Below are 25,543 nucleotides of genomic sequence, written 5' to 3'. Positions count from 1 at the left end.
ATTTTTCCTCTAAATATTTGATAGTATTTGATCTAACATCCAAATCTTTGAGCCATCTGGTGTTTACGTTTGTGTTTGGTGAGACACAGTGTTCTGGTTTCATCCTTCTACACATTCAGACCCAGTTTTTCCCAAAACCATTTGTGGAAGACGCTCCTTTCTCTATTTAATGATTTGGGCCCTCTTGTCAAAAATTAAATGTCCATAGGTGTAGGGTCTGGATATTCAATATTTATTTTTTAATCAATAAGTTGTATTTTTAACCAGAGCACTGCTCTATTTGGGTTTATGATGGTAGGGAGGATTGAACCTGGGATGTTGGTGCTTTAGGCATGAATGTCTGTTTGCATAACCATTGTGTAGGCTTATGATTCAATCCAGACTGTAAAGTTACTTTGTAATGTGAACACCTAACCAGGTAAGCCACCGTTCGGCCCCTATAAAGTTAATTTGTAAAGACTTTTTTTCTTTTACAAAATGAATGTAAGTTAATAATTTTGAAGTGATTACATTTGAAATGTTTCATATGGTCTGAGTTAAAAATGTTACAATTATTTCAATAGTTTTTGTTTTTCTATTATGACTACTAGAAAATTTAAAGTTATATATATATGGCTTACCTTATATTCCTGGTGAACTGTGCAGTTACAAATGTTTAATAGTAACCAAGAAAATTCTTTATGAAAGTAGAGATATCTGAGAAGTACCATTCACTACCCATTTACTGTCTATGGAGTGATATCTTCTTAAATGTAAAAATACTTTTGAAAATCCAGGTAGCTCCCTGAAAACTTACTGCCATTTTCCTTCTGTAGGGGACCAGTTCAGGAGAGAAATGGTTGAAAACCTTTAAAAACAGCATTTTGAGACAAACCCCCTAGTAGCTCATGGTGAATCAGCTTTTAGAAGCAAACCATCCAGGTTTCCATGTGCTGAAAAACACAGCTCTCTGAGGTGATGTGCAGGAGAGGTCATTCATTCATCAGTACTTGCTCCTGCCCTTCTCCCAAACTAGATTCGGGGAGTAAACCATCTTAAATCAAAAAGACAAATAATTTCATAATTGGATGAAGGATCCAAATTCATGGGGAAGCGTGCTGTGTAAATATGCCCCAATAATTATGTTCAGCATTTGGTTACAGGCCTTGCCCTGGACGGTGCCAATGTTCCTTGTCTCTGTGTACTTTCATTTCTTTTATTTTCCTCCCCTCCTTTGAACCCTTGTTGGACTCCCACAGCCCTTCTCAACCTAAACCATGAAATATTTAGATTCTTAAATTAAAGTAAGAATGGTAATCGTAGGTCCCAAAGCACAAACAACTACGGATTCTTTCAGCAATTAATACGAGTAATTGTACGTATACAGTTCTGTGTTATACACCAAGTATAAATGCCACCCCCCAAATCAGAAATAATTTCAACAATAAAATCTATACTAAATAAAATCCCACCTTTAAACATGGTGCATGTTACAAATGAGGTCTTAAGATGCTAAATATGGACCATCAGGATTAGGTATATTATTTAAGGAGACATCACCCTTACTGACCTTAGTGAACCGATTAACAAGCTGACCTATGGGGTTGATTTCAAAAAAACTGGAGTGAGAGTTTCAGTACATTATTCATCAGCTGAGCATGCAAAGTCCGAGAGGCAGCCAGAGAACCTCTAGTGAGTACACAGGATCCAGAGCAGACAAAAATACCTCAAAAAGAAAAAAAAAAAAGTTATCAAAGTATGCTCATATCTTAAAGGAGTTTTATCATTTCACTGTAAAAAGTTTGCCCAAATGACTCCTGGTCCTTTGTAGGTATGATGCTTCAAACAACAACAGCAGCAAAATGAGCTGAATCTCACTACTCCAAGATCTTTTAGTTCATTTAGAATTAAAATATTGCCACATATTACTGTTACATGATTCACCATCTTAAATCATTGTTTATTGTTGTTGCTTGTTTGTTTAGCTTTTGGCCATCAGGGTTATCACGGGGGCTTGTTATGTCGGGGAAGTCTCTATTATTCCTGATAACATTTTTTTTTTTTTTTTGAGAGAGAGAGAGCAGACAGAAGGGAGGGAGAGGGAAAGATGGATAGGACTAAAGCCTGCAGAACTGCTACACCCCTTGTGAATTCTTTTCCCTCAAGGTGGAGACTGGGGTTTGAACTCAAATCCTAGCACATGGCAGTGTCGTCTTTGAGTGAGGCAATGCTATCTTAAATATTTCTATTGTTTTTCGACTTCACGACCTACCCCTGACATTTCCCACTTTCTTTTTGAAATTAGTTTGTTATCCCTCTCTTTCAGGTAAATAACTAATGTTTGCATCACTAATAATCACATATCATTCAAGCAGAACATTGATTGTAAAGTGCTTATGCCATTATCTTTTTATAGTTTAGCTTTCTATACAGTAAGTACCAGTTTATTCCCAAATTTTAATATTCAGCAAATCTTTTCTGAATATTTAAACATCACATATATAGTTTGTTTGATTGCTTCCTCACTTTAGTACAAACTGCTTTTTGGAATCCTGTTTTTCTGCTTTTTTTTTTTTTACTTTATTTTTAAATTTTTTTTTAATTTTTTAAAAATATTTATTTAATTTATTTATTCCCTTTTGTTGCCCTTGTTGTTTTATTGTTGTAGCTATTATTGTTGTTGTCGTTGCTGGATAGGACAGAGAGAAATGGAGAGAGGAGGGGAAGACAGAGAGGGGGAGAGAAAGACAGACACCTGCAGACCTGCTTCACCGCCTGTGAAGCGACTCCCCTGCAGGTGGGGAGCCGGGGTTCGAACCGGGATCCTTATGCCGGTCCTTGTGCTTTGCGCCACCTGTGCTTAACCCGCTGCGCTACAGCCCGACTCCCTTTTTTACTTTATTTTATTTTAAATATTTATTTATTTATTCCCTTTTGTTGCCCTTGCTGTTTCATTGTAGTTATTCTTGTTGTCATCATTGTTGGATAGGACAGAAAGAAATGGAGAGAGGAGGGGAAGACAGTTTTTCAATCAACTGGTTGTTATTTGTGATGGTTATCAAATGGCATCATCATTCATCCTTATCCAATTGAGCATGAGATAAAGACACAGTTAATAAATGGAGGTAATTGGTGTGACTTTTTCTGCCGCTGTATGTTAGTTCTTCCTAATTTCTCGCCTCTCTGAATAGAAGGAATCATTTCAATGTTCTGCTTGACTGAGTAGGTGTGGCAACTGGAATGATTCATTCTGGGATTCAGACACACAGACCCAGCAACCTCTGAAGTCGTGGGGAAGGATCTCTTCTGCGTTAGTCATGCACTCTAAGCCCGTATTATTTAATTTCCTCTTTAGACACCAGCTTTCTATTTTTCATTATATTTCTACTACAATATGTGCTTTCCATATGAACAGTGAAGGTGGGAGTGAGTGAGTGAGTGCTAGAGGAGATATGCCAGAAGAAAACAATGTGCTAGTGAATTAGTTTGACTATTGCTGTACAACTCGGTTTGACGGCAAATGAGTAACATTCTTCCATGAGTTAAATGAACAAATCATTTTTTTCTCTTACTGTTATTTTTTTCCTATCTCTTTCTGGAAACAAGGACCATTCACAGTAACATTACATTACAACGTATAATGCCACATTGTAGCGTTCCCCCCCCATCTGTTTCTGATTACAGGTGCTTTTAGCTTTGATTATCTGCTAGTGTAATGGCTTGTGTGAAAACACATCATGCTGAAATGCCCAGAAGTCTTTCCTTTCACTTTTATTCACTGGCGTTTCAGTGAAATTGTATAAAATACGGCAAGTAAATGACCCACTCACTCCTCTGAATCTGGCACCCAGGGTGCACACTCTCAAAATTATATCTGGCAAAGCAGGCCCCTAGATTTTATCACTGGGTTCAAAACAGGGAAGCTTGTTGCAATAAGACATAAAACAAAAGGAATTAGGGATGTGTAGAGTGTCCCAGAGATTCTACAGCAAGTAGGCAAGGATCAGGAAAAAATGCCTCGGGTTATTTATCTCTCAGGAAATAAGGCAAGACATCTATTATTGTTCGATAACAATATGAGAGTTTCCGCGTCAGTCCTTCAGTTTTCTTTGAATGGAAGCTGTTCAGATGATTGCTCACAGGCAGCGGGTATAAAAATGTGGAAGAGCCTTTTTACTCTTTAAAGCTCAAAGGATCAGGAGCCATGAAGGTGTGAGTGAGTGTAGCCTAGTTTCCTGTAGATCAAGTTCTAGACAATGTAGCTGTGCGCTGCGGGAAACTTCAGATAGGAAATTTATTGGGAATCACTTATTATTTATGGAATGAATAATGTCTTGGGAATACTTTAAAAAATTAAAAAAAGGAAGAACTAGAGGATATTTACATTATGACTGCCAACTACTTTCAAAAAATCATTTTTTTTATCAAATGTGCATATTTTTTTGCCTTTTAAATAAAATACTTATAATACTTAGTGGTTATATAATTAAAAATCATACTCTGTACACCTAACATTGTGAGCACCAAACTTGTTTGGAGGGTTAGAAATATTAGAAGTATCATTTGTAGCATTTGTTTGCGTAACTGTTCTTCAAAGGCTGTTGAGTTTCCCAGAAACTTCCTAAGTACCATACAGGTGGAACGCCAGCCCCTTTCAGTCAGCAGATCATGAGAAATCCTGATTATTCTTTTTCTTAAATTTTATTTATTTTTATATTACAGAATTACATGTCAACAGGGGTTTAAATCCACACCTTTCCCAGCACCAGAGTTCTGAATCTTCACTCTCCCCACCGCAATCCACCACAGTTCCCCTAAAGTTTTAGACATGGGCCAACCATCTTCTCTACAACCATCTGTCCACATATTTTTTTTTAACTTTTAAAATATTTTTATATTTATTTACTTATTTTCCCTTTTATAGCCCTTGTTGCTTTTTATTGTAGTTATTGTTGTTGCTATTGATGTCGTCGTTGTTAGGACAGAGAGAAATGGAGGGGGGGAGACAGACAGGGGGAGAGAAAGACAGATACCTGCAGACCTGCTTCACCATCTGTGAAGTGGCTTTCCTGCAGATGGGGAGAGGGGGGGCTTGAACCAGGACCCTTAAGCTGGTCCTTGTGCTTGGCGCCATGTGCGCTTAACCTGCTGAGCTACCGCCCGACTCCCTATCTGTCCACATTTATACATGATTGCCCCTTCTTTTTCTGATTCAGTCCTCTCTTTCCCTCTAAGCCACTCCTGACATCATAACTCCCTCCATATGTCCCTCTCCTTCTCCTTCTCTCTCTCTGGGTGCTGAAGGAGCCTGAGTGCAGAGTCCCCTTATCTCCATCCTATCACTTCTCCCCAGCTGGGAGTGTGGATCAAGATTGTTTATGGGGAGCAGAAGGTAGGAGTTCCAGCTTCTTCTTCTTCTAGAGTTTGCCCTTCTTCCGTAGCCAGTCAACAGCGTCAGGTTGAGCCTGATGTCAAGTTTCGAGACCTCCTTTGAATCTGGAGAGGTGGCAGTCGTTGACTATGTGGGTCCTAGTCTGTCTGGAGCCGCAGGGGCAGTTCGGGTCGTCTCTGGCTCCCCAGCGATGGAACATAGCGGCGCACCGGCCATGGCCTGTTCGATAGCGCTGTCGCTGCTTCTCTGCTGAGCATGGGCATTGACAGGTCAACCATAGCCCCAGCCTGGAGAAACCCCCATTTCTCATGCTGCCCATTTTATTTTTCAAAATAAGAAAGGTTTTATTTGATCATTCTGATAGCTCTTCCGTTTCTGTCTCGGGCACAAGTATCAAGAGAAGTTCAGTGAGAGGTTGTAGTGCTTGCCCTCTTCAGGATCAGCTTCACATATTAGAAATAAATAGACTATCGAGCAGACACTTTTGTTGGAAGAGCTTCGGGTATATGATTTGGGTTAATTACTGTCATCATCCTTCAAGCCCTTGGCATGGCTTGTGTTTGGATAAGCAAATTTAACACTGGTGTCAAGCCAAAAAAGTAATTCTTTATATGGCTGGATATAAAACGCCATAAAACCCAAATGTTAAAAGGGAATTAAATCTTCCTAATTGGACATATATAACAAAGACCAATTATTTGTTGGACACTATATGGGGGGGGGGCGGACCAATTTTCCAAGTTAGTACAAAGTTATTCTTTTTACACAAAATCACATAAGATTTTGTTGTAAAGAGTGGGACATTTTGGAGTTGAGGTGCCCTCAATGTACTCCTCACTGAAAAGAGAATTTTCCATAGACAAGAGTTGGCATAGAGGTAAAGCATAGGACTTGGCAAGCCTGAGGTTTTAAGTTCCATTCTCATATGGCAGTTGCCATAGTGGTATGCTGGTTCACCCTGTCTGTCTACTGCTCATTAATAAATGAATAAATGATACATCTATTTTTTATATAAAAAAGTAACTTTCAGAACATTGGATCTAGATTGAACTATGGCAGCTTGGGAAATATTCAGAAATCAATCCTGTAACAACCATTTGCAAGTACTGATTTTTTTCAAGGAAGATTTTTCCCAGAAGTGTCTCAAAGGAATATAAAAGGGTTCAATTTAAATATTATGACTTGTGGCTATTTTATAAATATGGAAGCTTGCTTTCTCATAGAAGGAAGCATATGATTAAGCTCATAACAGTGCTTACTGGTGCTTTTGTTTTAAGCTTTTAAGCAAGTTACTAAATGTGATGTAAGCTATTTCTGTATGATGTCTCTCCCATCCAAGTACTAACCAGGCCCGACCCTGCTGAGCTTCCGAGATCAGATGAGATCGGGCGTGTTCAGGGTGGTATGGCTGTAGACAGTATGATGTCTCTTAAAAGTACATCAAATTCCAAAATTGTATTTCTCCATAAATACCATATAGCCTCTCTCTGTTCTTCCTGTTTTTTTTCCTACCTTTCTTCTTCTTCCCACTAAGCTTCCTTTATTTAAAAAAATATTTTAAATATTTTTATTTTATTACTATGGGATAAAGAAATAGTCAAACTGAGAGGAGAGGGGACAGATAGAATGGGGAAGAGACAGAAAGACACCTGCAGCCCTGCTACACCACTCGTGAAGCTTTCCCCCTTCTAGGTGGGGACCAAGGGCTTGAACCCGGGGTTCAACTGGGATGTGAAGCACTTAACTAAGTGTGCCACAACCTGGTTCCATCCAAACTTCCTTCATTCTCTACCTTCTTCACTTCCTTATTTCCTCTTCTTTTGCAAAACAGTTTTTTTTTTTAAACTCCTCCACCAAATCTGTATTTGCAAATCATATATCCTGGCCACAATTTTCCCGTGTACACTCTTCACTGTGCTCAAATGCAGTTGAGTTGGGGGTATCTTTGCCGCACACAAAAGGCAAACAGCGGTAGTTTTCCACCATCAGAATTGGGCTAGAAATTACTTTCAAACTAAGTCACAGCCAATTAGTTAAGACTTCAGACTTATACGTATAGTTTAAAATCTGTAAAGACGGTGTATTGTACCAAAGGGCGGGGTGGTGTTCTGATCTTGGAACATGATGGCAGAGGAGGACCTGGGTGAGTAGGGAGGGGTTAGAGTGTCATGTGAAAACCTCAAAAATGTTACACATGTACTAAAGACTGTATTTTACTATTGATCACAAGCCATTAATCCCCCAATAAAAAAAAAGAAAAAGAAAAAGAAAGTGGTAACCGACTAAATGTACTTCATGTCCATTTCTGTGTCGATCTCTTTTATAAGATGCATTTTAAAGCATGAGATCAATCAGCTGTGGTCCCATTGAGTTCTGCTTTATGGCGTTACTCACCTAGCTTGTTGCTCCAGGCTTTCGCCTCTCAGCGTAACATTGGAGTGGATGGCACTAGTGGGTTTAAACATGTCAGCTGGAGAAGTTGTTAAGTGGTATTATATCCATGTCAGCGAACAATTCATAAAAGAGAAAGATAACAAAAGATTATACAACCTAAAAGATTTTTGTGTCTTAGTTCAATAGGTCATGTTGAATCAAACTAAGATTCCATAATGAAAAAGGCTACAGATATATTATATTTTGGACAGTAAAGTAATAAATGGTCTCAGTCTTCAACAAAATGTTTAAATATTTGCCAGAGAGTAACATTACTCTAGTTTCTAGAAGGAATATGCAATAGCATCAAGCTTTCAGTGATTATCAGGGAGACATAATGGTAAACGCCTTATATCTCTGTGCTGGGCTTACTAATGTCGCTATAACATTCTAGTTATCTTTATTTTAGTAAGGATCAAAGGACTGAGGCACAGAAGAGTTAAAAGGCTTACACACACCAAGGTCTCCCACCTGGAACTTATAAAACAAAAGCTCAAGTTGTCATTAGTGAATTTTATAGGCAACATTAAGAGCTAGGGAGATTTTTGCCTTTTTTTTCTCTTTTCTTTTCTTTTCTTTTTCTTTACACAGTACATTTAAGCTCCTTTCATTTTAGACTTATCTTTCAAAGGAGAAAATATTCATAATATCTGTTTTATCAATTGTACACTTTATTATTTCTTGTAGTAAACATTTAGCTTTTAATGGAAGACTTTGAGGTTCATTGTGAAACATCAGAATTATACAGATAACAGAATTAAAAAAAAAAACAGCTCCATTTGGAAATGTTTTAGCCTCTCCTGATAAGGCACATTCTTGTTTTTATAGCTTATAATAATATCAACTAAATCTACATGTGTATAATTTATAAAGTGTTTTATGTGCATTGACAGACATGTATAATTCGAGCTCAAAATAAACTACCACGATAAAGACAGTAGGCAACCTTACCCACATGTTTTGAGAGGAAACAAATGGAGAGCTAGAATTGAGCACAGAGTGACTTAATCCCCTCAGCCTCAACACTGTATAGATATACTTATTCCTAAGTGATTGATAGATGCTTCCAGAGTCTAGTCTGCGTGAAACAGGGACAATGTCACTCAAATTTGACCACTTACCATGTGTCTTAACTTGTGCAAGATAGCTAATCTCCTTGTAAAATCAGAATCCCATAGTCTCCGGTGGGCTCATGGAGTTTCCAGTAAATGTGAACCTTCTGCATATATTAACATAGTTAACATTCAAAAGGGCTTCTAACCAGTGTTATCAATGAGGATAAGAAATGACTTAGACTAATCCTATAAATATGTACATTTATCTGTAGTTCTGATATCCTGATAATAAACTCAACTGTCATCTCAGTTTATTTATCTTCTATCATCAGTATGAAAATCATGTTTTGTGAGTCAGGCTGTAGCACAGCGGGTTAAGCGCAGGTGGCGCAAAGCGCAAGGACCGGCTTAAGGATCCTGGTTCGAGCCCCCGGCTCCCCACCTGCAGGGGCAGTTGCTTCACAGGCCTGCAGGTGTCTATCTTTCTCTTCCCATCTCTGTCTTTCCCCATCTCTTTCCATTTCTCTCTGTCCTATCCAACAATGATGACATAAATAATAACTACAACAATAAAACAAGGGCAACAAAAGTGAATAAATAAATAAATATATAAAAAGAAAATCATGTTTTCCAGAACCACGTAAAGATTTGATGTAACCAAACACAAAGTATACCAAATCATGTTACTTTTAAAGTGCTTTCTCTTAGCAATTCCAGAAGTGAAGGTGACAGTGGGAGGCAAAGACAAAAGGACATACCTGAATCTTTAGCACTTTGGAAGCAGGGAAGCATGCAAGACGTGTTTTGTTCAGTTCCACATAAACCATGAGGAGGAAAAATTGTGGTCCAAGCCTTCTATTTCATAAATGGAAAGAATCAGAGGAGGAAAGTTCTTTCTTTTTTTTTTTTAAGATTTTTAAAATATTTATTTATTCCCTTCTGTTGCCCTTGTTTTATTGTTGTAGTTATTAATTGTTGTTGTTATTGATGTCTTTGTTGTTGGATAGAACAGAGAGAAATGGAGAGAGGAGGGGAAGACAGAGGGGGGAGAGAAAGATAGACACCTGCAGACCTGCTTCACGCCTGTGAAGCGACTCCCCTGCAGGTGGGGAGCAGGGGGCTCCAACCGGGATCCTTATGCTGGTCCTTGCGCTTTGGGCCACGTGCGTTTAACTCCCTGCACTACTTACTGCCTGGTCCCCTGGATGGGGTTTATATCATCAAAATCCACTTTGTCTTGCTCTATGTGGTGGTTAATAAAGTTATAGTATATATAGGTTACCTTTGACTATCTGTTTACCTAGTATTTATTGTATGTAAATTATTTTATAACTGCTTTTAGCAAGAGTTTTGGCAAAAGGTTTTCCATGATGCTGAGGAAAGATATAGGCCAAGGGTCATAACAGAAGTCTACATAAGAAATCTCCCTTATTGGGAATCGGGCTGTAGCGCAGCGGGTTAAGCGCAGGTGGAGGAAAGCACAAGGACTGGCACAAGGACCGGCATAAGGATCCCGGTTCGAACCCCGGCTCCCCACCTGCAGGGGAGTCGCTTCACAGGCGGTGAAGCAGGTCTGCAGGTGTCTGTCTTTCTCTCCCCCTCTCTGTCTTCCCCTCCTCTCTCCATTTCTCTCTGTCCTATCCAACAATAACAACAATAATAACTACAACAATAAAACAACAACGGCAACAAAAGGGAATAAATAAAATAAATATTAAAAAAAAATTTTAAAAAGAAATCTCCCTTATTTATGAAGATATATGATGACAAAGACATTTAGACTGTGAAAGTCATTACTCCCTAGAAAATTAAGGTAAAACTAGATTAAAATACCCATATGCTAATTATATCAGGATCAAACTATTTTATTTATGCAAGTCACATTGTTTACAGGAACTTATACTTTGATTTAGTATCTTATTTTAAAATACTTGGGCAAAATAACAAAAATAGTATAAAAACCTCATCATTATTTTGCAGACTTAGATAACTATTTCTTTTTGGTTTTTCTCAGGTTCTTTTTCCTTTGTTTTTCTCCATTTATATGTAGTACTGTATCACAAATGCTTAAAATATTTATTATTTATTTGACATAGATTTATGTTCTTTGTTCTTAATTTGAAGAAAGTAGAACGTTTGGGCCCATTATATCACAAACTAGGGCAGAACACATAAATCAACTAGTCTTTTATTTAATAGATAAAGAAATAGACCCCTGGGCAATAAAATTTTGGCTAAAAATAATAAGTGGGGTTGACTTTTAACTGATGTTTTCCCATGAATTTGTTTCTGTTTTAGAGAAAGGGAGGTGGCCAGCCCGTAATGTAGACAGGGTGAAAAAAAATTGCGGGATAGGAAGTCAGGCAAGTGATGGAATTTCAAAATTGGTAGGAGCCCTGTCTTAGAATTAGTTTTCATTATGTCCTCACCATTTTTTGTGATCATCAAAGATGTGAAGCAAATTCGTGAAGCTTTTGGTTTTAGACAGTAGGTCCTGGTACGTCCCTCTCTGTGCTACTCTGCCATTTTCCATTACGACAATCAGATCCGTCAGAAGTGTGGCAGAAGTGTGAGGTTGTGAGTGACTAAAATCCGAGTCTGAAAAACAGCATTTTGTTTTGTTGTTTTTCCTCTGGTTAAAAACTTTTTTTTTTAAATCTGCAGTCATTTTTTTTTTGTCTTTATATTTCAAAGTGTAATTCTTGGATAGGTACAAGCTTAAAGTAGAATCTACATATTTTGCAAGTGTACCTTTGATTCAGGTATTCATGTATTAAAAATCAATCAGCTATTCATATCCCAAAACAGTTATCTGTAATTATTGCTTTTTAAAATTAAAATCAATCAGAGCAAAAGGAATTCATGTAAGTCACAATACATTTGTATTCATGCATTTTTTATTCTGTATTATATATACATAGACACATAATTTGAAAGAAATTTTTATCTTGGGTTCACTTCATAAGTAAAGACATTTGTCTATTATTTATTTAGATAAACATTTTGTCATTTTTGCATTTATTAATTTATTTAAAAATTGTATTATCTTTATTTATTGGATAGAGACAGCCAGAAATTGAGGGGGGGTAGAGAGGGATAGAGACAGAGAGACACCTGTAGTCCTGCTTCACCGCTCATGACACTTTCCCCCTGCAGGTGGGGATAGGGGCTCAAACTCAGGCCCCTGTGCATTATAACCTATGGGCTCAACCAGGTGCATCACCATCCAGCCCTTGATCATTTTTGCACTTATTTACCTAACTTTCCCCCAGAGTTCTTTATTTTATTACACTTAGTATGAAGCAATGAGGAACTTCGTAGTCAGAGAGACAACTGATGATCTTTGTGGTTCTAAGCGGAAAAAACCTCTACCATGTCATTCTGAGCACCAAGTTACTTCATATGCAAGATGGGAAGTAAAGATAATAGCTATCTTAGAAACTTGCTACAAGAAGTAAACGAAGTGATTTAAACTGACGTGGAATTCACTCGCTAATTCTTAATGATTTTCCTCTGGGGCTTATCACAAAATAAATTGCTGTTACTGGTATTATTTACTATTTTAGTATGAAATGTATGTAAGTAAATTATATGGAATTTGGTTTTCTTTAGAGTTAATGCCAGGACACAGTGCCTGCACCATGACCATTCCATCACTCATGGTGGCCATTTTGTTTGTTTGTTTTTGTTTTACTCTCTATAGACAGAAATAGGGAGAGAGAGAGAGAGAGAGAGAGAGAGAAAGACACCTGCATCACTGTTTCACAGTTCATGAATCTTATCCCCCGTGGGTGGAGACCAGAAACTTGAACCCAGGTCCTTGCACACAGTAAAGTTTGTATACCCTACAGAGGGTGGCATCATCTGCTAGTTGGGTGGCAGGTGCACTAAGCCTTGTACTTGTAAAAAGCTGTGAAGCCCTACCCCTGGACCTTTGTAGTTCATTACTCCGAGTCAGAAACAGATTCAGCTGCTTATGACAATAGTATCATGTACTTTTTATTTTACCAGAGCACTGCTAAACACTGGCTTCTCATGGAGCTGGAGATTAAACTTGGAACCTATTTTCTCTTTTGTTGTCCTTGTTATTTTTCGTTGTTGTTGTAGTTATTATTGTTGTTGTTATTGATGTTGTTGTTGACTGAGAGAAATGAAGAGAGGAGGGGAAGACAGAGAGGTGGTGAGAAAGATAGATACCTGCAGACTTGCTTCACCACTTGTGAAATGACTCCCCTGCAGGTGGGGAGCCGGGGGCTCCAACCAGGATCCTTATGCCAGTCCTTGGGCTTCGTGCCATGTGCACTTAACCCGCTGCACTACCGCCCAACTCCCCTTACTAAAGTGTTTTACACAGGCAGTACTGGAGTAAATTATAGACTTGCTAAGAGAAGATGCAAGAGACACTAAACATTCTTTTAATTAATATCAAAATTTAGTGAAATATCTTTTGGTCAGTTTTTAAATTTATTTTAATTTTTGAATTATCTTTATTTATTTATTAGCTAGAGACAGTTAAAAATCAAGAGGGGAGGGGGATATAAGAGGAAGAGAGACAGAGAGACACCTGCAGGCCTGCTTCACCACTAGCAAAGCTTTCCCTATGCAAGTGGGGACCTGGGACTCAAACCTGGGTCCTTGTGCTTTGTAACATGTGCACTCAACCAGGTGTGCCACTACCAGGCTCTGGTGAGTTTTTTTTTATATTAAATGTGCTAATTTTAATAACATTAACCTTGTAAACAATAAGCAATCAATAAAGTAAATCTTTATTTTTCAACTGTCTATATTTATTAATGCTTGCCCTTTTTACACTCTATTTTATTTTTTTCACTATTCCCATCACCAAAGGTCTGTGCTAAATATGTTTTTATTAAAGTACTGTGCGTAAATATAATTTAAAAAGTCAACTGAAGTAAAAGCAAGTCATATTAATGCATATATCCCCTCAGAACATGATTAGTCGCTAATGTTTTAATTATACATTGTGTCATAGTAAACTAGAAAGCAAAACTTAAAAAATACTCATTCATATTTATCTGTAAAAGACTAATATAATCCGCCATCTTTAAGATGAAATTGAGCTACTGCGTTTCAACAAGTAAGTGACATGCTAGAACTTTAGGCCAGTGCTGCACAGGCTCTTCTCCCATTACTCTCAAAAAACCTTTATGGCATAATTCTTACCTTGTTTCTCAAAAGGCCTGAATGTCCAATCACTTTTTCAAAAAGGTGCTTTCCAACATGAACATCAACTGCAGACAGAGGGTCATCCAGGAGGTAGATAATGGCCCTGGACACAGCTGTACACAGCTCTGGCTAGACTTCCTCGTTGCTTCTGGCCCCCACTTATATTCACACCCTGGAAATGGAGCAAGTAGAAAAGAAAAAAAAAAACAGGAGGGAAACTGTATAAATGTCAGCATAGCTTTATCTGAATTTCCCTCTCTAATATGAATAGAGAACAACTCCTAACGAACTCGCAAAGCTTTCTATATCCCATGATTCCATAGGCCCACTCCACTCCTAACCTTTGCAAATAAGTGGGTAATCCCTACTTGCTCTCTAGAGTAAGCACGGACACTAAAGGTGAGAAGATTCTCCCAGTTCCCTCCCTGAAAAGCCAGGCCTACGGAATATTAAACAGTACTTTCTGGCTGCCAACCATATACTGCCTCCAGTAACCAAGTTTAAATTGATGCACAGGCAATTAGTTAGAGTCATAACTAAACTATCAAAGCTGTCATCAACATGCCTTGTTTTCTTCTGTAGAAAGATTAGAACGAACAAGTCCTGCTGGCAAAAATACAACACTAAGAAGCAAGCACAAGGACTATACATCACTCCGTGTGAGAATTAAAGTTGACATGTACAACCACAGATGGAGAGTTATGGCAAGACCCAATGTGCTTGATTTATTTTCTATTTAGTGTTTACGGATATGATTTTAAAGCTCTCCATGCAGAACAGAACTTGGCCAGTGACCTCTAATTGTAAAATGCTCTTGCTTCTTTGACTTTCCTGTCTTTTTGCTAGGCGATAATTATCACCTTCCCATAAACTGTATTCTGGGTGCTATGTTAGCATTTGGGAATCAAAGGCAAATAAAATAGAACCGCTGACGCAAGGGGCTTGCAGTTTAGAAGGGAAGACAGACCAGACGTAAAGGGACATTACGCCTAGGAACACATGTGACTACAATGAGACTGCTCATCACATCCTATTCAGGAACCTAGCCAGAGGCATCCCCACTTTGTCCTGCTTACTCTTTGGAAATTCTTCATATGTATGGAATCCAGCATGTTCTTCCCCTCCGACTGCTCTGTGTGAAGTCAGTTTGTTTTCTCGGCTCATCAAGGAAGAACCCCTTCAGTCATCCCTTGAGTCTCAACACTTACCTCTGAACTCTTACCTTCCACTGAGCGACACCCAGATACTGTCAGCCGCTCGGTCAGTCTTGGTAAACACATTTGACTGACATCACTGGAAGAGCTGTACTGAACCACAAGTAACTTGAAGGCAGAGTGAGAGCTCTTTCATTTACTGGTAGGTACTGCTCAGCAGAATAAGGGCAGATATTAGACATACAAACATCTGTAGTCAATTGAAGAATGTGGGAGTTGGGTGGTAGCACAGTAGGTTAAGCACAGGTGGCACAAAGCGCCAGGACCAGAGTAAGGATGCCGGTTCGAGCCCCGACTCCCCATCTGCAGGGGAGTCACTTCACAGGCGGTGAAGCAGGTCTGCAGGTGTCTGTCTTTCTCTCCCCCTCTCTATCTTCCCTTTTTCTCTCCATTTCTGTCTGTCCTATCCAACAACAACAACATCAATAACAATAACAAAATAGTCACAACAATAAAAAACAAGGGCAACAAAAGGGAATAAATAAATATTTTTTTAAAAGTTTTAAAAAAAAGAATGTCAAAGGAAATGTTGAATACAGGTGAGGAAATTCTGCATTCATTATCTCTGTTTTTTCATAAAATGTAAACAGATTTTATCTGAGATAGTCAGTTGCACATTTCATGTTTTTAAATGTATCAGCAGATTGAGAGAGATTTAATTCAAACAATCAGAAATCGCAAATGGCAACAGCGTGCAATACTTCTATTAAGCCTATATTTTCTGTTGGATGTCTTCAAAATTATTTTTAGTTACATATAGTCAGCTATTTAGGATTACTATAGGTTGACTTTAGCAACATAGTGTTCAGAACATATCAACGAGTTTGGAGAAATCACAGTTCTGCATTTAACTAACACATATTTTGCCTAGAGCTAACTAGATGCCAATAAAAACAAAGGTTAAGAAAAAATAATTAAATCTACTTAATACTTTTAAAAATATATCTGCAAAGTCACAGGACATTCGTAAAACCAATGCAAGTCTAGTTGCAAAGTAAATTTTGCCTCATTCTAGATTTAAAACATTTCTTACACTTTTTCTACATATGTAAATTACTTGCTAGTTATAGAACTATTAAAGAATATGAGGCCCAAAGTAAAAACACTCTACAACAATATGCAAACTCTTTTTTTTTTTCCTCCCAGAAAGTCACAACAGTCAGTAAGGAGTATTTATTTATTTATCTTCCTATCACATCTGAGTCTGAGCCATCATAGGCAGAGACTCATGTATAATTCATGGAGGTTTTAGTCGTGGAGTAGGGATAATCTCTCAGAGTTCGTTCTTTGGCTCATAAATTTTTATTTTGTTTTGTTTTAACTCCGAAACAATGGGAGATGTAATGACTATTCATTAATGCAATGAAAACAAAATCGAGCAAATAATAGGATGCAGGAGAGACAAATTCTTCTTGAACAGGGACGAATAAGCACGAAGTAGACTCAATTTGGGCAGCAGCACCTTCGAGATTCTTAATTTGTAGCCAGCTGTGATTTCTTCTCATATTGCATGAGGGACACATCCAAGGGCCTCGTGTAGATGTGACAGCACCGGGCTGTTTTTCCAACCCAACAAGCATTATATATGGGGGACGGGGGACAAAGAGAAAGAAAAGAGAGAGGAGAGACATCAAAGCACTGCTTCACCACGGGTGCATGGAGTTCCTTTTGGTAATGCGTCTATGGGGTGTTAGGATTAAGCCGAGAGATCTATGCAAGGTAGGCCATGTATTCTGTGTGCTAGACTACCTCCTGGCCGCCCTTTAGACGCTGGTCTGTGTACCTTTACTGGAGAAGGCTGCTCTGACATGACTGTCCTAGATTTGATTTTGTGCAGAGAGAATACAGAGAAATACCCGAACTATTAGTCTTTTATTAGACAATGAACATTACTAGACAATGAACACTTTTATTAGACAATGAACACTGAAGAAAAAATGTCTGGTGGGCTTTTATCTTTTTAATCTCCTCTGTATTAAAAAAAACAGAATGTCTTATTCTAGTATAGAATTTATTTGTTGATTATTGATTTTAATTGGTTTATAGTTAATTATTAATAATTATTTGGAGCTACTGAGATAGTGTGCTTACAGGGGGCCAGTGTTATTATAAGTTTTTCCATGTGTCTAGCCCATGTCTGAGCCCTTGACACACCACAGGTGCATGCTAGGGCAATGGGGAACACTTTGGTGCCGTGGTAATTCTCTGTCTTTGTCTTTCTCTGTCTGGCTGTCTCTGCTTCACTTTATGTGAAAAGCTTGTCTGGGGGTCAGGCAGTGGTGCACCTGGTTAAGTGCTCACATTACAGCTTGTGATGAACCAGGTTCAAGCTTCTGCTCTCTACCAGCTGGGGCGAAGCTTCACCAGTGCTGAAGCGGGGCTGCAGGTGCATCTCTGTTTCTTCCTCTATCTTTCCCGCTCCTCTCTGTCTCTATTCAATAATAAACAAATAAAAAATTTTCAAAAATCTATATAAGCTTATCTAGAGCAGTGTGAGGCCTTAGCAAACACACGCGCATGCACACACACAGAGACACACACACAGAGAGAGAGAGAAAGAGAGAGAGCATTACTTGTCTTTAACACTCATTTCTTTCATAGGAATTCTATATATCATATAGTTTTTATTATGTGTATAGGTCTTTGAAATCTCAGTAAAAAGACCATACATATTATATTAGTACAGTTGAGTAGAATTTTACTCCTGCATAGGATAAATTATATTTTTCTTACCCTTTCTCCAATTTCAGTTTGATCTCCATTGGGGAACTGTTCTGAATCAGAAAGGAAAGCACAGGCTTCTAACACTTTCTCCTAAAACTGTACTTGTATAACGGAGCCAAAGAGGATATTTTCTTGCAAAATACAATTCTGAATCCAGGCCCGCTGGGAAACATAAGCCACAGAACCCTAAAAAGAGAAAGAAAGAGAGAAATAAAAGAAAGAAAGAGAAAGAAAGAATGAAAACAAAAGAAAAATAAGAGAAACTTATAAAAAGAAATAAGAAGTTGTATGGAACACACTCAAGGTACATGTTTAGTCCGTGGCTTTGCTTTTTTTTTTTTTTTAACTTTAAGTTGAATTACAGACTCAAGAGGTGGGGTTCCAGGACATACTGGTGAGATTGTCTGCCCACGGAAATCAGTTAGGCATCATGGTAAAACCTGGAACTTGGCGGCTGAAAAAGCATTAAGATATATAGCAGAAAGGAATTATGTTAAGTGAGCTAAGTCAGAAAAATAAAGATGAGTATGGGATGATCCCACTTATCAACAGAAGTTGAGAAAGAAGATCTGAAAGGGAAACTAAAACCAGGATCTGACTAAATTGAAAGTAGGGCACCAAAGTCAAAACCCTGTGGTGAGGGGGAAGGTGGACATGCGGCTTCCTGGGCCAGCTTGGGGTGGGGGGTGGGGGCGGGTGGGTGGGATGGGACACAATCTTTTGGTGGTGGGAATGGTGTTTATGTACACACCTATTAAAGTGTAGTCATATAAATCACTAGTTAATTAATATGAGAGGGGGAAAATTGTATATTTCGAAGTTTTTAAAACACAGACTGAGTCTTTTTAATATACAGGTTGTGTATTTGATATGTGGACTCTCTCAAAAGCCTAGACCAAGTAGATCAGAAGCAACCGGAGACACAGCTATACACAAGATAATGGGTACTATACAGCAAACCATAACAAAAGGACTTTTCAAAGTTAACCCAATTACCAAATAATGTGACGATAAAAATAACTATCCATTGTCTTTTTGAACCCTAAGACAGCAGGAACCTCACATCTCCACTATAGAGCCTATATTTTCCCCAGTCCTGGAACCTTAGGATAGGGCCCACTTTCCTGCATGCCTCTCCCAATTCATATCAAATAATATTGCATCTACCGATCGCAACCTAATCAACACAACGATTGCCACCCCAACATGCTTCAGCTCAGACTGTGTCCAGAGACTTCACGTGTGGAATGACAACCCTTCAGCTTCATTATTCAGGTGAGACCTTTCCTTTCATAATATTCTCTAATTCCATCCCAGGTGGTTCACTTCCTAACAAAGTCCCAAAACCTATATATACACCAGGTTCCATGAGATAGAGCATATGTTCACACATATCCATAAACTAAGGCAAAATATATACCTGAAAGCAGAAGTACACTAAGAGTTTGCAGTGAGTACCCCTCCAACACTTCCTCTCCACTATTCCAACCTTTGGGTCTGTGATTGCTCAACAATTTGTTTGGCTTTGTATGTTAACTCTTTTTTCAGCCACCAGGTTCCAGATGTCATCAGGATGCCGGCCAGGCTTCCCTGGACTGAAGACCCCACCAATGGGTCCTGGAGCTCCACTTCCCCAGAGACCCACCCTACTAGGGAAAGAGAGAGGCAGACTGGGAGTATGGACCGACCAGTCAATGCCCATGTTCAGTGGGGAAGCAATTACAGAAGCCAGACCTTCCACCCTCTGCAACCCACAAAGACCCTGGGTCCATAATCCCAGGGGGATAGAGAATGGGAAAGCTATCAGGGGAGGGGGTGGGATATGGAGATTGGGTGGTGGGAATTGTGTGGAGTTGTACCCCTCCTATCCTATGGTTTTGTTAATGTATCCTTTCTTAAATAAAAATAAATAAAAAAAAAATATATATATAGCAGAACAAGTTGTTAAGTAATCAAGAACCTAAAGGCAAGAATGTAGCACGAGGTTTGGGAGATTCAGTTTGGGAAAAGCTAGTAGTAGTTTAGGCATATCCCAAGGGGCTCATGACGTTCCCCATATTTGGAAGCTACTTGCTTGCCCTGATCCAGTTTTCTACTCCTACCCCCAGCTCTGACATCATCTCCTCAGACAACACCTTTAGCCCACCTGCATGTTAACTGTGAGACTCAGGAAAAAAATTAGTAAAGTCATGGGCTCTCATCCTTTTTTGTTTTATATCTTTATTGGGGAATTAATGTTTTACATTCAAAAGTAATTACAATAGTCTGTACATGCATAACATTTCTCAGTTTTCCACATAACAATACAACCCCCACTAGATCCTCTGTCATCCTTCTTGGACCTGTATTCTCCCTACCCACCCACCCCAGAGTCCTTTACTTTGGTGCAATACACCAACTCCAGTTCAGGTTCTACTTGAGTTTTCTCTTCTGATCTTGTTTTTCAACTTCTGCCTGAGAGTGAGACCATCCCATATTCACCCTTTGGTTTCTGATTTATTTCACTATGTTAAGTTGAATTTTTTCAAGGTCCATCCAAGATTGGCTGAAAACGGTGAAGTCACCATTTTTAATAGCTGAGTAGTATTCCATTGTGTACATAGACCACAACTTGCTCAGCCACTCATCTGTTGTTGGACACCTGGGTTGCTTCCAGGTTTTGGCTATTACAAATTGTGATGCCAAGAACATATGTGTACACAGATCTTTTTGGAAGGGTGTGTTGGGTTCCTTAGGATCTATCCCCACGAGAGGAATTGCAGGATCATAGGATAGGTCCATTTCTAGCCTTCTGAGAGTTCTCCAGACTGTTCTCCACAGAAGTTGGACCCACTGACATTCCCACCAACAGTGTCGGAGAGTTCCTTTGACCCCACACCCTCTCCAGCATTTGCTGCTGTTACCTTTTCTGATGTATGACATTCTCACAGGAGTGAAGTGGTATCTCATTGTTGTCTTTATTTGCATTTCTCTGACAAAGACTTGGAGCATTTTTTCATGTGTTTCTTGGCCTTTTGGATCTCTTCTGTGGTGAATATTCTGTCCATGTCCTCTCACCATTTTGGAATGGGGTTATTTGTTTTCTTGTTGAGTTTGGCGAGCTCTTTATATATTTTGGTTATTAGCCTCATGTCTGATGTATGGCATGTAAAGATCTTCTTCCATTCTGTGAGGGGTCTCTTGGTTTGGGTAGTGGTTTCTTTTGCTGTGCAGAAGCTTTTTAATTTGATGTAGTCCCATAGGTTTATACTTGCCTTAGTCTTCTTTGTAATTGGATTTGTTTCATTGACGATGTCTTTAAAATTTATGCGGAAAAGAATTCTGCCGATATTTTCCTCTAAGTATCTGATAATTTCTGGTCTAACATCCAAGTCCTTGATCCACTTGGAATTTACTTTTGTATTTGGTGAAATACAGTGGTTCAATTTCATTCTTCTGCATGTTTCAACGCATTTTTTCCAACACCATTTGTTGAAGAGACTCTGATTTTCCCATTTAATAGTCTGGGCACATTTGTCAAAGATTAGATGTGGGGGGGGGGCTTACTTCTGGGCTCTCCATTCTATTCCACTGGTCACTGTGTCTATTCATGTTCCAGTACCAAGCAGTTGTGATGACAATGGCCCTATAATACAGTTTGAGATCTGGGAGTGTGATGCCTACGTTTCTGTTCTTTCTTCTCAAGATTGCTTTGGCAATTCTAGGTCTTTTTTGGTTCCAGATAAACATTTGTAGCATTTGTTCTATTCTCCTAAAAATGTGTTTGGGATCTTGATGGGGATAGCATTAAATTTGTATATGGCTCTGGGTAGTATATTCATTTTGATGATGTTAATTCTTCCAACCCATGAACATGGAATATCTTTCCATTTCTTTGTGTTTTTCAGTTTCCTTGAGTAGTGATTCATCATTTTCAGTATACAAGTCTTTCACTTCTTTGGTTACAATTATTCCTAGATATTTGACTGTTTTTGTTCCTGTAGTTCTTCTTCTAGTGTTTGCCCTTCTTTCGTAGCCAGTCAACAGCGTCAGGTTGAGCCTGATGTCAAGTTTCGAGACCTCCTTTGAATCTGGAGAGGTGGCAGTCGTTGACTATGTGGGTCATAGTCTGTCTGGAGCCGCAGGGGCAGTTCGGGTCGTCTCTGGCTCCCCAGCGATGGAACATAGCGGCGCACCGGCCATGGCCTGTTCGATAGCGATTGAGGAGGGCCCGATCATAACGTGCCAGGTCAAAGCCGGGTTGACGCTTGCAGGGGTCTGTGATGAGGTGTTTGTTCTTGACCTCAGCTGACTGCCAACTCTGTTTCCAAGAGACTGGAACAGAGAAGTTCAGTGTAGGCGTAGGGGACCAGATTGGGTGACGAGATGTCAAGCGTTGGACAGGGTGGGCGAAGATATCCGCGTATATTGGCAGGTCTGGTCGAGCGCAGACGTGGGAAATTAACTTAGATGATGCCGCATCCCGACGAATATCTGGCGGGGCGATGTTGCTAAGAACTGGCAGCCATGGAACCGGGGTGGAACGGATGGTTCCAGAAATGATCCTCATGGAGGAATATAATTTGGAATCGACCAAGTGGACATGGGGGCTACGGAACCATCCTGGGGCACAGTATTCTGCAGTGGAATAGCATAATGCCAGAGATGATGATCACAGTGTGGAAGCGCTCGCGCCCCATGAGGAGCTGGCCAGTCTTGCAATGATGTGATTCCTCATGCCCACCTTTGCTGCAGTTTTTATGAGATGTTCGTGAAATGACAGGGTGCGATCGAGAGTAACGCCAAGATAGACTGGCTGGGCTTCATGCCGGATTCTCGTATCGCCAAGCTGCACATTAAGCTCATGCAAGGCCGAGGCATGGTGTAGATGGAAAACAGATGATACCGTTTTTGCAGTGCTAGGGATTAGTCGCCATTTTTTACAGTCATCAGATATCAGAGACATGTCTTTCGTGAGTGTTTCCTCGAGGATGTCGAACTTGCATGCCTGAGTTGCACAGCAGATGTCATCAGCGTAGATGAACTTCCTTGAAGAAGTATCTGGGAGGTCATTGATGTAAATATTAAATAGCGTGGTAGCCAGAACAGAGCCCTGGGGGAGGCCACTTGAGACAAGTCTCCATCTGCTAGACTTGTCACCCAGATGCACCCGGAATCTTCTGTTTTGGAGAAGAAACCATATAGTGTTGGCCACCCATGGAGGCAGGCATCTTGAGATCTTGGCTAGGAGACCACGGTGCCAGACTGTGTCATAGGCTGCTGTGAGATCAACAAAGACAGCACCCGTCTTTAAATTCTTCTGGAATCCATTTTCAATGTAAGTTAAGAGGGCCAGGGCTTGTTCGCAGGTAGATCTTCCTGGGCGGAAACCAGCTTGGGCAGGTGATAGGAATTTCTCTGTAAGAGGAGAAATACGTGACAGAAGCAGCCTCTCAAGGAGTTGTAAGTGTAACTGTGACTCAAGAAGAGAAGGAGGAGTTGGGCAGTAGCAAAGTGTGTTAACTCGTTGTTTTGTGCTTCACCCTCTGGAGGACTTTTAGCTGGACTCTTGTCCTGGTTTGATTCTCCAATATTTTTTCTTGTTGTTTTAACCATTTTATATATTATGTTATAAGTTCCCTTTATCAGTACTTTTCAAATTATTGATCACTATTGCCGGGATTGACTTGTGTCTAAGTAAGTTAATTAAAGGGTTTACAATGGTGGAAGTTAACAGTTATTTCAATCCCTGAGTTGGAGCTCCGGACAGTGGTTTCTATAAGCCTCTGATGCCCAACAATGAACTCTTCCAGAGGAAACGCAGAGGTCATAAACTCTCTTGGGATGTTAGCATTCTGATTTATGCTGCAAGAAGCATTCATATGAAACCTTAACACGGGAGTCGGGCGGTATGCACTGGGTTAAGCGCACGTGGTGCAAAGTGCAAGGACCGGAGGAAGGATCCCAGTTTGAGCCCCCTGGCCCCCCCACCTGCAGGGGAGTCGCTTCACAGGTGGTGAAGCAGGTCTGCAGGTGTCTATCTTTCTCTCCCCCTCTCTGTCTTTCCCTCTTCTCTCCATTTCTCTCTGTCCTATCCAACAACAACAACAACACCAATAACTATAATAATAATAAAACAACAAGAGCAACAAAAAGGGAAAATAAATAAATAACTAGAAAAAAATAAAATAAAATAATTTTAAAAAAGAATCCTTAACACACAGAAATGCAGATAAGCTTCAAATCTTACTGTGGTCAAGTCACTATTATTATTACTACTAGATGAGAGATATTTATGATAATTCTTATTAATTTTTAAATCTTTCAGGAAGTTATTCAGAATATATAATCATGCAAATCCTGCCATTGATCCAGACCAGTGAGTTCCATGCAGGACAAAATGGCCAGTTGTAGCACAGATACTATCTTCTCTCTTTGCCAACTCTGGCTACAATATAAACAAGGAGTGTGTACCTGGCCTTCTAGTACCAAATGCATTGGACCAGCTTTTCCATCATCATAAACGGTTTCATGTTGGTATGCTTCTGGATTCTGCTCGTGAAGTCTTCTGTTTTTATCATCACATTGGGTTCGCTTGTGTTGCTTGCTATGTGTTCTGTTTGCACGTCCACTGTTGGCTGGGCACCCCCTGCCTCTGGGATATTGATTTGGTCTGCCCCACCCTCCCCACCTCTGGGACATTTGGTTTAGTCATCGCTGGTTCATGCTTCTTCCTTCTCCCTGCCCCCTATTGTACATAGTTCCTTTGTTCCTGACTCTTCCGCCAGAGGAGAGAGAGGCAGGACAGAATTGGGTTGTGATTAGATTAGATTAGATTAGTCTGTTGAACCGCATCCCCACTTGTGAATAAAGATTGAACTGTGTTCTCAGCTCAGCCATGAGTCTCTGGTCATCTCTGTCTCCCGCCCGCGAAGCCAGCTCGGCAAAAACGACAAAACGGTGTTTGAACAGGGACAAGAATCTTGGTTCCACACACATGCAGCAGACCAAAGGAGACCAGATAAGTAAAAGCCACCATGGTCTGCCTTTCTATTTATGGAGAGGTTTCCAAAAGCCTCTACCCTTTCTTCATGAGACAGTTTCTCTGTCTCTGGAACATTTCACTCTGGGCCACACTTTGGTTTCTGCCCACTGCTTGGTCTGCCTGCTGGAGCCTGATCACCGCCATGGGACGTGGGGCGCTGGATGCGGGTTCCCTCCACACTGCTCGGCTGCCGGGGGCAGGGTGGCAGCCCATCCTGGCCCCTGCCCCAGGGCGCCTCAGCCTGCACCTTCTGCACGGCTGGCCCGCCTGCCCTCCTGCTATGATTCCTGGGCATATCCCAGACACCCTGGTGACCGCGGGCTCCCTGCTGGTTCTGGGACCCCTGGCCGGGATCCCCAGCTTGGCTCTTAGGGCCCAGGAGCTGAAATACGCAGACATCCGTGCAGTGATCGCACTCCTGCACTTCCTGGAGGTGAAGTTGGGCAAGAGGCCATAGCCAGACAACCCACCACCCCAAAACCAATGATGTGACTTGGCAGGACCTGAAGAAACAGATTCACAGACTCCAAAGCTC

At 40.0% G+C, this 25,543-nt stretch overlaps 1 pseudogene; it reads right to left on the bottom strand.

Annotated features, from left to right (window-relative positions):
* Positions 1-25,543, bottom strand: part of LOC103123228 (multidrug resistance-associated protein 1-like) — an 86,130-nt pseudogene that overhangs the window by 15,871 nt on the left and 44,716 nt on the right.

This window comes from Erinaceus europaeus, chromosome 14, assembly GCF_950295315.1.
Source record: "Erinaceus europaeus chromosome 14, mEriEur2.1, whole genome shotgun sequence".
NCBI lineage: Eukaryota > Metazoa > Chordata > Mammalia > Eulipotyphla > Erinaceidae > Erinaceus > Erinaceus europaeus.
Note: the sequence above shows the minus strand (reverse complement) of the source record. Positions and strands in the feature narration are given on the sequence as shown.